Below are 14205 nucleotides of genomic sequence, written 5' to 3' on the forward strand. Positions count from 1 at the left end.
TTGCTAGTATCTTATTTAGGATTTTTGCATCTGTGTTCATGAGAGATACTGGTCTGTAGTTTTCTTTTTTTGTGTTATCTTTTCCAGGTTTTGATATCAGTAATATTGGCCTCATAAAATGAGCTGGGAAGTATTGCCTCCTCTTTGATTTTTTTTTAGAGGGCTTTGAGAAGAATAGGTAGTAAGTTTTCTTTGTTTGGTAGAATTCACTGGTGAAGCCATCTGGTTCTGGACTTTTACTTTTTGGTAGGTTTTTGATGATTGTTTCAATTTCCATACTGCTGATCGGTCTTTAGATTTTCCAGATCTTGATTCAGTCTTGGAAGATTGTATTTTTCTAAGTACTGGTCCATTTTTTCTAGGTTATTAAATTTGATGTTATATACTTTTTCATAGAATTCTTGTACGATTTTTTGTATTCTACGGTATCGTTATTTGTCCTATTTCATCCCTGATTTTGTTTATTTGTGTCTTTTCTTTATTTTCTTTAGTGAATCTAGCCAGGCAGAGTTTTGTCAATTTTATTAACCTTCTCAAAGAACCAGCTCTTTGTTGCATTTATTTTTTCTATTGTTTTTGTTGTTGTTGTTCTCAATTTCTTTTAATTCTGCTCTAATTTTGATTATTTCCTTCTACTGATGTTAGGCTTCATTTGTTCTTTTTTCAGTTTTTTTTTTAAGATGAAGTGTTAGGTTGTTTATTTGGGCTCATTCTTGTTTTTTGAGATAGGCCTGTAATGATATGAACTTTCCTCTTATTACCACTCTTTCTGTGTCCCAAAAGTTTTGACATGTTGTACTATCATTATTATTTGTTTCTATGTATCTCTTGATCTCTCTTCTTGTTTCTTCTCTGACCCAGTCATTCTTTAGTAGCATGTTGTTTAATCTCCAAGTATTTGTGGTTCTTCCCACTTTCTTTTTACAGTTGATCTTCAGCTTCAAAGCATTTTGATCAGAGAATATGGTCGGTTTGATTTCAACCCTCTTATATTTGTTGAGGCTATCTCTATGTCCCAGTATGTTGTCAGTCCTTGAGACTGTTCGATGTGCACTAGAGAAGAATGTATAAGCAAGCAGCTGTTTGGGGATGAAAGGCTCTATAAATGTCAATTATGTCCACTTTGTCTAATGTGTCATTTCAGGATGTTATTTTCTTATTGATTTTCTGTTTGGATGATCTGTCCATATCCAACAGTGGTGTATTTAGATCCCCTACTATGATAGTGTTTTGGTCTGTTTCTCCCTTTAGTTCTGTTAGTACTTGCTTTATATATTTCGGGGCTCCCTGAATGGGAACATAGATATTAATAAGTGTTATTTCTTCTTGGTGTATCATTCCCTTTATCATTATGAAGTGTTCCTCAGGATCTTTCTTTGCCTTTTTTATTTCGAAGTCTATTTAGTCTGATATTAGTACTGCTACTCCCGCTTTTCTCTGAATGCTATTTGCTTGAAATAACATTTTCCACCCTTTCACTTTGAGTCTGTATTTGTTTTAGGAACTGAGATGTGTCTCCTGGAGGCAGCATATGGTTGGGTTTTGTTTTTTGATCCTGTCTGCAGCTCTACCTTTTTATTGGAGAGTTCAGTCCATTTACATTTAGGGTGATTATTGAAATATGATGTTTTCCTATAGCCATTTTACTTTTGCTTTGTGGTAGGTCGGTGTTTCCATTGCTTCCTCATCCTTGTGTTTCCGTTTTCTTTATTTTGTTTGGGTTTTGTGGATTTTCCCTCTGGTCCTCCTTGTTTTATGGTATATACTTCAGTTCTGAATCTTCTGTGTGTGGTTGTCATTATGAATATGTAAAGGATAGTTATATAGAGAGAGCAGTCATTTTCTTCTGCACGTGCCTTATCTCCACTCCCCTTTGGGAATTTGGATCTTTGAATCCTCCCCTTTTCAGTTATTGTTGTCTCAGTTTGTCCCTATGTATGCTGAATGTTCATTACTATCTTGCAATTGCAAATCTCTTCTTATAGTTTAAGATTATAATGCCCTGTTCTTAATAAGAATTGCGCTACTCTGCTTCTATCTGCCTGCTAGTCTCCTTACTCATAATTATGTATTTTTTGTCATTTTGTTTTAGGTGAGCTGACCTCTTTCAGTATTTCCTGTAATGCAGGCCTTGCAGTGGAGATTTCCTTAGTTTTTGTATGTCTGGAAAGGTCTTTATTTTTCCATCATATCTGAAGGAGAACTTTATTATATACAGTATTCTTGTCTGGTAGTTTGAATATTTGATTCCAGTCTTTCTTGCTTGTAAGGTTTGTGCTGAGAAGACTGATGATAATCTAATGGGTTTTCCTTTATAGGTTACCATCGTCTTTTCCCTGGCTGTCCTGAGAATTCTTTCTTTGTCATTAATTTTTGGTAATTTTAATATAATGTGTTTTGGATAAGGCCTTTTTGGGTTGAGATAATTAGGTGTTCTGTTGACTTCTTGAATTCCAAGCTCCAGCTCATTCCTTAGATTTGGGAAATTTTCGTCAACTATTTGTCTGAAAATGCTTTCTGATCCGTGTTCCTTTTCCTCTCCTTCGGGAATACCCATTATTCTTATGTTTCCTTTCCTTATGGTATCAGCTAGTTCTTATAATTTTCATTATTTTTCATTCTTCAGTATTTCTCTTCTTCCTTCTGATTTATTTCTAGATTTCTACAGTATCACTGATCTTTTCCTCTGTTTGGTCGACTCTATTTCTCAAGCTTACTATTTCATTCTTTGTCTCTCTCAGTCTGTTTTTCATCTCCAGAATTTCTATTTGGTTCTTTTTCAGGTTTTCATTCTCTTTGCTAAAAAAACTCAATTCTATGTGATTTAGTTGTTTTTCAATTCCTGGAATTGTTGATATGAATTATTTTGGATCTCAGTGAGTTTTTTCAGAAGTACCATCCTGAATTCTTTGTCATTTAAGTCTCATATTTCTATGTCTTTAAACTTATTTTCTGGAGATTATTCTCTTTCTGAGCTGCCTTGTCAGCTTAGTTGTTCATGGTGTTTAATGGACTATTTCTCTGCCTGGGCATTAATGGAAGTGTAGTCTTTTTTTTTTTTTTTTCCCCCAGCAAGAATATTTATTATATAAAGGTCTCTCTTTAGCCCGTTTCTAAGAAGGCATTTTTCTTTTGGTGTCCAGTAGGTGGTGTCTAATCTTCTTGGATTCCTGCTTTATATAAAGCCTTAATAATGCCCTTTTTTTTTCTTTCTTATAAACATTCAATCAGGATTCCTACCCTCAGTCTTAGTCTCTGTCAGTGTTATTGACAGTTTCGCTAGCATTTGCTCAGATTCTCCTGTGGCTTTGCGGTATTGGGTCTTGGAGGATACAGGGGTGGGGAGTACCCTTTGGTTTGGAGGATGGGGGTTGTGGCTCAGTCTTGCATTTTGCAACCATGGCTGGTAATGATCAGCTGTTCCTTCTTTGCCATTCCCACTTCTCTGCTTTCTGCCCAGATCTCTGGGCATTGCTGCCACATGGAACTTACAGCTCTCCCAGGCAGGGCTGTTCAGGGAACCCGCTGCACCTTCTCCCCTTTTCCTCCTCCTGTAGGGTGCTCTGGCTACAAGAGGCAGCTTCTTTGTTTCTCCCAGTCTGCCTCCCGCCACTCCCGTGCTTCTGACCCATAGTAGCTCTTATTCGCAGATCACTTGCTCAGATGTGCTTTTGTGCAGGTTGGGTGTTATTTGTTGTGTTTTAGATGTTCAGCTTATTGTTATTTCAAAGAGAGAGATCTGGGGACATCTCTCACTTCACCATGTTTCTGATGTCACTTCGTATAGATTTTTAAAGTTGGGGTGTCCAGTGTGGTGTTCAAACTCTTTGCTACTCAGTGAGAAGATTGACTTTTCTCTTGATTGAGAGTCATTGTGCTGGGGTTGGCATTTATGGCAAGATTGTGTCTCAGCCTCTCTTACCCGTTTCAAAGTGGGGATTTTTCTGTTTTTCCCAATGCATAGGAGTTTCTCAGCTAGTTTTGAATTTTTTTCAGAATAAATTATTCATATGTGTGTCTATAGATTTGGTGTGTCCATGGGGGGAGGTGAATTCAGGATCTTCCTGCATTACCATTTTCTGGTAAACTTTCTTAAATAAACCACTTGTACATGAATTTTTAGCCCAGAAACTAAAATGGGAGGTAAAACATTGAGTGACCTGACCTAACATAGTTCATACAAGTAGTACTGCCAAGAAGCAGATTCTAAGGTTGGAATTCTGGAGTTGGATCACTTACTGAACAGAATGGCAACAGGGACTACATACAAGTGGAGTGGTCATAATTCTTGTATGTTGTAGCCCTGCATTTCTGATTCATCTGTTGTGGATTAGAATGGCCTATAGAAGAGAATGTATTGGCTAGCTCAGTATCTCAAAATTTTATGACATGGGGCAAATGATGATTATGGGAGCTGTGGGATGGTTGTTTGTTACTAAGTGCCACTGATAATGCTTAAAAAAATAACAAGTGCAGGTCAGCTAGTTACCCACTTAGGACACAGTGTGACAGTAAGTAGACACTATTTAAAAACATCCTCATCTCTTTGTATTTAGACAGTAGACTGGACTGAAGATGAAGTCAAGGACTTGATAGAGTGTAAGAGCTACAGTGAAAGCTGAATTCTTAGCCTTGGCAAGTCTTCTGTACTAACGGGCCCTGAGAGGATAGAAGTGAGACCTGACACCTGGGGTGGAGCATTTGGGCAGATGCACTGAAGGACATTGAGCCCTAGATTCTCCCCCTGAATCTTCTGGGCCAGTAGGAATAGCCCAGTTACCCGTTCTGGAGGATAGGGGCCTCTCTTTGCTTGGAGATCATGCAGAACCTTCAATAGACAGATTCCTTGCAAACCAGTACTTGCCTACCTCAAGATCTATTTCCACCTTCTCTTCTGGATGTAAGACCAAACTATAGGGTCAAGTCTCATAACCTGAACATGGAGAAGTAATGATTCTGCTAAGGAAGGAGAGGGATTCATTGAAGGAGCAACAAGACCTGGAAAATATGAACTGACAGGAATATGGTCTTGAAGATGCTGGATAGTAGAGGGAGAGTCAGGGGAATGGAATATAAGGCTGAATAAAGGTGAATTTGTTGATATGGGGACTCTCCTGTAATTCAAGATTTTACGTCCTGATAAGGTCACCTGGAGCTGGTACTAATATTGCTACTATGATGGCTCTTTGAAGCTTGGAAAAAATGAAGGTGCACATTAAATGAGGTGCATATAACAGAGCTGTCTTATCAGAGTGTTAACAAAGCGATCAAAAGTCTGAGACCAGCATGTAAAAATAGCTATATACATGGAAGTATTGTATAAGACCCAAGAATCTTCCAAATGAATATTTCCTTGAAAGGAACAACTCTATTGTCATGAGACAATAAAGGAATGCACCAGTGAGAGGGGCACAGAATCACTGAGAAGTTGGGTAGTGGCTGTCCTCAAGGTTAAGGTAGGGATGTTTTCGTGCAAATGAGTTCCTGAGTATCAGTGGAAATGGTAAAATTCTGGCCATTTGCTTAACTGTCTGTAGGAAGCCAGACAGATTGACTGTAGTGGGCAGCAAGTCCAGAAAGACAAGAAGGGCCCTGACTTGAAAGGATTTGTGTTGATGGTTAATAGACTTTGGTTTTCCCAAAGATACTATAGATAGGTCGAGCGTAAGGGTCTTGCTTAACATATAGAGTTGACCCTTGAACAGTGTGGGGATTTGGGGTGCTCACCCCATCCCTGCACAGTCGAAAATCTGAGTATAGGTTTTGTCTCCCTGAAAACCACAGTTCCTCAATATCTATGGAGAATTGGTTCCAGGACCCCCCACGGAAACCAAAATCTGGATGCTTAAGTCCTCTAAGTAAAATGGCACAAAACAATGCATACAGTAGGCCCTCTGCACTTGTGGATTTCCAACCTTGGATCAAAAATACTATTTTCGATCCATGGTTGTTTGAATATATGTAAAACCTGGAATATGGAGTGATGACTGTATATTTACTGAAAAAAGTATGCATATAAATGGACCTGTGCAATTCAAACCCTTGTTGTTCAAGTGTCAGCCATTTAATCAAAAAAGGTTAAGAGCAGATGAGTAGAAGACAGTGTCATTTAGCTCCATGAATATATTATTTTCTATTGCTTCTGTTACGAATCACCACATACTTAGCATATAAAACAACACCCATTTATTATCTCACAGTTCTGTAGGTCCAAAGACTGGGTACAGCATGATTTGCTTGGTTCCTCTGCTTAGTTTCACAAGGCCTAGCTCAAGGTGTTGGCAGAGCTGTATTAATTTCTAGAGGTACTGGGAATAAATCTATTTCTAAAATTATTCAAATTGTTGGCTAAATTCATTTATTTGTGATTACAGGATTGAGTTCCTCTTTTCCTTGCTAGATGTCAAATATGGCCCAGTCTTTGCTCCTAGAGGCTGTCTATATTCCTTTTCATGTGTCCATGTGCAACATGGAAGCCGAATTCTTCTCATACTTGAATCTCTCCAACTTCCCCTTCTGCCGCTTCTAACTGCAGCTCTAAAAAGTTATCTGCTTTTTAGGGCTCCTGTGTTTGGATTGGGTCCATGCAAATAATTCAGGATAATTTCCTTATTTTAAGGTCCATAAGATATAACTTAATTATATCTGCAAAATCTCATAAGCTATGCAAGGTCATGTTCAGAGGATCCAGGGATTAGGGCACAGACATCCTTGGGTTATTCTATCTACCATAATGGAAAATCATAATCTTCCACTTGATTCCCAGACCTGGACTAGATCTCAGGCCTAGAGTTCATCAATTTAAGGAGAAGTTGTGTCTCCTTGATGAAGAAGTCAGCAATAATATAGCACATGTACACAGAGCAATTTCTTATCTTTTCTCAAAGGAATCTCAGATTGTTTGCCCAAGTAACAGTATGCTGGAGAAAGGGATATAACCAAATTTTTCAAGGATTATTGGGAACAGAGTCAAACTAACATTGCTTCCAGAGGACCCAAGAAATCATAATGGCTCCTATGTGAAAATGGAGGCACCTGGAGGCCGGGTAATAAATGGTGTCCTGGCTGGCTCTCAAGTCTGTCTTACAGCTGGGACCTCTGTGTCCTCAGACCCACTCTGTGGTAATTTTCTGAGTTCCCGAATGCATAATCAGAATAGATATCTTTAGTAATTGTCAGAACCATCACATTGGTTATTTGACCTATGGAGAAAGAGCCATCATAGTAGGCTCTTAGACAAGAGTAGGCAAGTGGAAATTACTGAAAATTCTACACAGAGAATAAATCAGAAGCAATATCATATTATGGTAGAATCATAGAGATTAGTGTCGGTCTCAAAGACTTGATGACTGAGGGGTGGTGATTCCTGTCATACCTCCATTTAGTTGAGATTGCTCCAGCAATAGACTGTGGTAGGTGCTTGTGAAATGTTACACATTTAACCAAGCAATTTCCTGACTATAGCTGTTATTTCAGGTATAGCTTTAGTAGATTAGATCACAGCCTGTGGCACTTCACATGCAGCTGTTGACATGGAGAATGCCTTCTTTCAGTACCTATCAGGAAGGAGGATCAGAAGCAGTTCATATTTACTTGGAATGTAAAAGTATACATTTATGCTCATGCCCTAGGGCTGTTACAGCTCTTTGCCCTCTGTCACAGTGTAGTTCAGAGGGACCTTGATTGTCTTGAATTCAGCAAAACATCCACTATATTAATGATATTGTATTTGTTAATAACACTCTTTAGCAATACCCTACATTCTCTTATCCCTTTGTATTTTCATCACATCTGTGTGGCGCAGAACCATAAATCTATATGATCAAGTTTTAGCTTTCTTTGTGTTTGTACCAGAAAAGGTAAAGGCTCTATTAGATGGTCATATAGAAGGGCAGATTGATTTTATGCTAAATTCATGACTACCAACCTCAAGTGGTGACTTTTATTTTCTCTGTAGAGTCCGAGGAGTTATATTTTAGGGGGAGGGGCATTGGGATTTTAGAAGAGTAGAGGAAGTTTGAATTTGTCTTTATGGAGAGCAAGAGAGTGAGCCACTGGAGGAAGGTAGTATAATCACTGGATAGTGTTGAGGGGCTTTTTAAAAGACTAGCTGCAAGAGTTGAAGCTTGGCGTATTCAATAATTGTTTTCTCCTATCCTCATTTTTGGAGATTTTTCTGGAGTTAATAATTGTTTTGTTTTATATTTATTTAGTTTAAAATGTATCCATTGACAAGATTCAGTCACTTTCAACAGAACTGTAAAACTCATAATACCATGGTTTATCAGTTTTTGTTTGAGATACCTCCCCTGGTGCCCCTCTCCCCCCAATCCACCTGCTTCAGACTGGACCGAATGTGTAGTGTGCAGCACAGTTTTCAAACTAGGACTTTCTTTTACCACTGTCTTAGAAATTTATTTTGGCTTATTTTTGTCTTAGATGATCTATTTCCTAGGTAGCAGAGATTTCTGGTTATTCTCCAAAGTCCATTTCCTCCTTTCATAATAGAATCCTGTGTTTTAGGTTTGACACATGGACTTCTACAATGAAAACTACATTTACAAATTGTTTTGTAGCTAGATGTGGCCATTTGACATAAGTTCTGCCCAGTGAAATATAAGTTTAAGTGTCTGGTTCACTGTCACTCTATTGTTTAATGTAGTGATTAACCCAGATGCACAATAAATATTTCTTGACTTAGTAAATCAAAATGTTTCCTCAGCCTTGGAGCTTCATCTCTTGACAAAGAGTTTTTCCTGTGTATTGAAATCCTACTCTTCAAGGCTCCTGTCCATAACCTGCAGTGAATTTTCTTTGTCCCCACTCCCCCGCCATTAGAAGTATTTCTTATACTAATGTTTATACCTCAGTTTGGGGATTTATAGCTGATATCCATTTCCTTGATAATAGTGGTCTCTGTGTGGTTCCTATGGTGGCTGGGTTGCTTAATATGAAGAATATTGGGTACTAGTCTAAGACATTTTTAGCACTGTTTACAACAAAAAACTGATGTAAGCAAGAAGGTCCTCTGGCTTGCAGCAAGAAAAATAATACTGTATTAGTTTAGTCTTTACTGATCTCCATTGGATTGTGTGTTTAAGTGTTTTCTTTTTTATTTCTCATTGCCTTGCCACATGTCTGGCACCATGACATAAGGAAACTGATTTTGACAAAACTAAATTGTATGGATGACAATTAGATTAGATGAGAATTGGGAATCTTTCCAATGTTTAAGGTTACTGATTTCCTGGAAGAAAAGTCAGTCAAAGATTAACAAAAACTACAAATATTATTAAAGAGGGTTTCTCTGGAGAGTGAAATGTTCAAATAGCCTGCTTTAAAAATCACAAATGACAACAAATAAAAACTTTAGAAATGGGCTATAATAAAGCTGAGGTTAAAGAAAAGACATGAGAGAACACATATATACTCAGATGCATGTTTTCCACCATAGCCTAAATTTTAATTATACAGTTGACTAATTATGGAACACAGCAAAAACAAAAGCAGTTGAACTTTGATGTACTGTAATGTCTTTATGAAATGATTCTGTTGTAGAAATTCCTTCTTCCACCAAATACATTGTACACAAAAGAAAGGCAAAGTTCTGGAATAGCAGCAAAAATAGGTAAATGGGAAAAAAATTCCACTTACAACAGTGTCAAAAGATACAAAATATTTAGAAATAAATGTAACAAAGTATAAGATATCTGTGTTAGAAACTAGAATATTGATTGCTGAGAGAAATTAAAGGTCTACATTAATACAGAAATTAATACAGAAATGTTCTTGGATTAGAAGACTTGTTATTGCTAGATGTTAGTCTTCTTAAATTGATCTATATATAGATTCAGTACAATCCCAATCAAAATTTCAGCAGATTTTTTAAACCTAAAATTAATGAGCTGATTTAAAAATTTATATAGAAGTGTAAACAACCTAGGTTAGTCAAAGCAGTTTTATGTAAGGTGAACAAAATCAGAGAAATTACTAATTTCAAAACTATAATGCTACAGTAATCAAGCCAGTATGGTATTGGTGAAAGGATAAACATATAGGTCAGTGGAACTGAAGAGAGAACCCCCTCAAGGATGATCAGTTGAATTTTGACAAAGATGCCAAAACAATGCAGTGAAGAAAGGTAAGGCTTTCAGCAAATGGTGCTGGAACAACTATATAAGTCATATAGAAAAATGAGCCTTGATCCCTACTTCATGCCATACATAAAAGTTAACTTGAAATGCATATGACATAAATATATAAACTAAAATTATAAAACTTTTAGAAGAAAACATAGGAAAACAAACTTTGTGACCTTGGGTTAGGTAAAGATTACTTGGATAGGACACAAAAAAGAAAAAGTCATACAGAAAAAAAAATGATAAATTGGGTTTTATCAAAATCAAGAATTTTTGCTCTTTGGAAGACACTGTTAGGAAAATGAAAAAGTAAGTCGCTGACTAGGAGAAACTATTTGCAATATGTATATGTGTAAGAAGACTTGTACCCAGCATATATAGCAAGCTGTTAAAACTAAATAATAAGACAACTTAATAAAAAATGGCCAAAAAATTTGATTAGATGCTTCACAAGAAAAGATAAATTAACAAAAATACATGAAAAGATGCTCAGTAGCTTCAGTGATCAGAGAAATTAAACTTAGAACTACAGAGTGTATCTGTTCTGTTAAATTGAGAAAGAGTGATCATATCAGTTGTTGAGGATGTGGAGCAGCCAGAACTCTCATATGCTGCTCATGGGGATGCAAAATGTTAAAAAACCCTCGAAAAACTGTTTAGTAGTATCTTTTTTTTTTTTTTTTTTAGTTTCAAGTATACAGTACAGTGGTTAGATATACATTTATAGAGTTTATGAAACGATCCCCCTGATTACTCTTACCTTCCCTCTGGCTCTACACATAGCCATTACTTTACTGCTGTCTGCATTCCCTATGCCATGCTCCCCATTCCCGTGACCGTCTATCAGCTACAAATTTGTACTTCTTTAACCCTTCACTGCTTTCTCCCAATCCCCCAACCCCTCTCCACTCTCCCCTCTGCCCGTCACCCGATTGTCCTCTATATTTGTGAGTCTGTTTTCAATTAGTTCTTTTTATTCCTTAGATTCAGCATATAGGTGAAATCATATGGTATTTACCTTTCTGTCTGACTTATTTCACTCACCACAATAACCTCTAGGTCCATCCATATCATTACAAATGGTAGGATTTCATTTTTTTTAATGGATGAATAATATTCCATTGTATATATGAACCATAACTTCTTTATCCAGTTGTATGTTGATGGCCATTTAGGTTGCTTCCATATCTTGGCTATTGTAAACAGTGCTGTCATGAACTTAGGGATGCATGAATCTTTACGAATTATTGTTTTAGTTTTCTTTGGATAAATACCCAGAAGTGCAAAAAGGAAATCCATTTTTAATTTTTTGAGGAAACTCCAGACTTTCCCATAGTGGCTGTACCAATTTTTAATCTCACTAACAGCGCATGAAGGTTCACTTTTCTCCACATCTTCACCAACACTTGTTCTTTGGTTTATTGAAGATAGCCATTCTGACAGGTGTAAGGTGATACCTCATTATGATTTTAATTTGCGTTTCTCTGATGATTTGTGACCTTGAGCATCTTTTCATATGTCTACTAGCCATCTGTATTTCCTCTTGGGAGGAATATCTGTTCAGGTCTTCTGCCCATCTTTTAATTAGATTTTTTGTTGTTGTTGACATATGAGTTCTTTATATGTTTTGGATAAGCGAATATCTTCTTCCATTCAATAGGTTGTCTTTTCATTTTGTTGCTGGGAGGAATATCTGTTCAGGTCTTCTGCCCATTTTTTAATTAGATTTTTTGTTGTTGACATATGAGTTCTTTATATGTTTTGGATAAGTGAATATCTTCTTCCATTCAATAGGTTGTCTTTTCATTTTGTTGATGGTTTCCTTTGCTTTGCTTTTTTGTTTGATATAGTCCCATTTGTATATTTTTTCTTTTGTTTTCCTTGCCCAAGGAGATATATCTGAAAAGAAATTACTAGTAGTAATATCAGAGAGTTTATGCCTGTTTTCTTCTAGAAGTTTTACAGTTTAGGGTCTTACATTTAAGTCTTTCATCCATTTTGGATCTATTCTTGTATGTGATATAAGAAGGTGGTCTAGTTTTATTTTTTTGCATGTATCTGTCCAATTTTCCTAACACCATTTATTGAAGAGACTATCTTTACCCCATTGTATGTTCTTGCCTCCTTTGTCATATATTAGATAAGTGTATAGACATGGATTTATTTCTCGGCTTTCTATTCTGTTCCATTGATCAATGTATCTGTTTTTATGTCAGTACTGTACTATTTTGGTTACTGAGGGCTTGTGGTATAGTTTGATATCAGATAGGATGATACATCCAACTTTGTTCTTTCTCAAGATTGCTGTGGCTCTTCGGGATCTTTTATGATTCCATATACATTTTAGGATTATTTGTTCTAGCTCTCTGAAAAATGCCATTGGTATTTTGATTGGTAATTTGTTTTCAATTGCACTGAACTTATAGATTGCTTTGGGTAGTATGGCCATTTAATGTTGATTCCTCCTATCTTTGAGCACGATATATGCTTCTATTTGTTAGTATCTTCTTCAGTTTCTTTTTCAATGTCTTAAAAATTTCTGGGAACAGGTCTTTTGCATCCTTGGTTAATTTGATTCCTAGATATTTTATTGCTCTTGATATATTTGTAAATGGGATTGTTTTCTTAATTTCTTTTTCTGAAAGTTCATCATTGGTGTATAAAAATGCAACTGACTTCTCAATATTAATTTTGTATCCTGCTACTTTACTGAATTCACTGATCAGTTCTAACAATTTTGGGGTGGAATCTTTAGGGTTCTCTGTATCTAGTATCATTCATCTGCAAATAATGAGAATTTTACCTCTTCCTTTCCAATTTGGATTCTTTTTATTTTTCTTGTCTGATTGCTGTGGCTAGGACTTCCAATACGATGTTGAGCAGAAGTGGTGAAAGTGGGCATCCTTGTCTTGTTCCTGATCTTAAGTATGTTAGGTGTAGGTTTGTCATATGTGGCCTTTATTACGTTGAGGCACGTTCCCTCTATTCCTACTTTGCTGAGAGTTTTTATCATAAATGGATGCTGGGATGCTTTTTCTCCATCTGTTGATATGATCATATGATTTTTATCTTTCAGTTTGTTAATGTGGTATATCACATTAATTGATTTGAGGATATTGTACCAACCTTGCATCCCAGGAATAAATCTAACTTGATCATGGTGTATGATATTTTTAGTGTGTCGTAGAATTCAGTTTGCTAATATTTTGTTGAGAATGTTTGCATCAACGTTAAGAAATATCGGCCTATAGTTCTCTTTTTTTGTAATATCTTTCTCTGGTTTTGGAATCAAGGTAATGGTGACCTCATATAGGGAGCTTTCCCTTTTCTGGAATTTTTTGGAATAGTTTGAGAAGAATAGGTATTAATTTTTCTTCAAATGTTTGGTAAAATTCGCCTATGAAGCCATCTGGTCCAGGACTTTGAGGGAGTTTTTTGATTACTGATTTGATTTCAGTGGTGGGTATCAGTCGGTTCCAATTTTCTCTTTCTTCTTGACCTCAGTCTTGGGAGATTGTATGTTTCTAGGAATGTATCCATTTCTTCCAGATCGTCCAATTCATTGGCATATAATTATTGCTCTTCGTATTTTCTTATGATCCTTAATTTCTGTGGAGTCCATAGTTACATTTCTGATTTTATTTGAATCTTCTCTCTTTTTTCCTTGATGAATCTGGTTAAGGGTTTGTCAGTTTTGTTTATCCTTTCAAATAACCCGCTCTTGGTTTCATTAATCTTTTGTATTTTTTTTTTTCTAGACTGTATTTTGTTTATTTCCGCTCTGATCTTTATTATTATTTCCTTCCTTCTACTTATTTTGGGCTTTGTTTGCTGTTCTTTTTCTCTTTTAAGTGTACATTTAGATTGTTTATTTGAGCTTTTTTTTGTTTCTCAAGGTAGGCCTGTATTGCAATGAATTTCCCTCTTAGGACTACTTTTGCTGTGACTCATAATTTTTGAGTCATTGTGTTTTCATTTTCATTTGTCTCTAGGTATCTTTTGATTTCTTCCTTGATCCCATTGTTAACCCATTCATTGTTTAGTAGCATATTATTTAGCCTCCATG

The 14205-nt window shown here is 36.3% G+C and overlaps 1 protein-coding gene across 1 annotated transcript in view; it reads left to right on the forward strand.

Annotated features, from left to right (window-relative positions):
• The window catches only part of CBR4 (carbonyl reductase 4), a 97511-nt gene that overhangs the window by 24757 nt on the left and 58549 nt on the right, over positions 1–14205 (forward strand). The window lies entirely within an intron of this gene.

This window comes from Pteropus alecto, unplaced genomic scaffold, assembly GCF_000325575.1.
Source record: "Pteropus alecto unplaced genomic scaffold, ASM32557v1 scaffold50, whole genome shotgun sequence".
NCBI classification, from domain to species: Eukaryota; Metazoa; Chordata; class Mammalia; order Chiroptera; family Pteropodidae; genus Pteropus; species Pteropus alecto.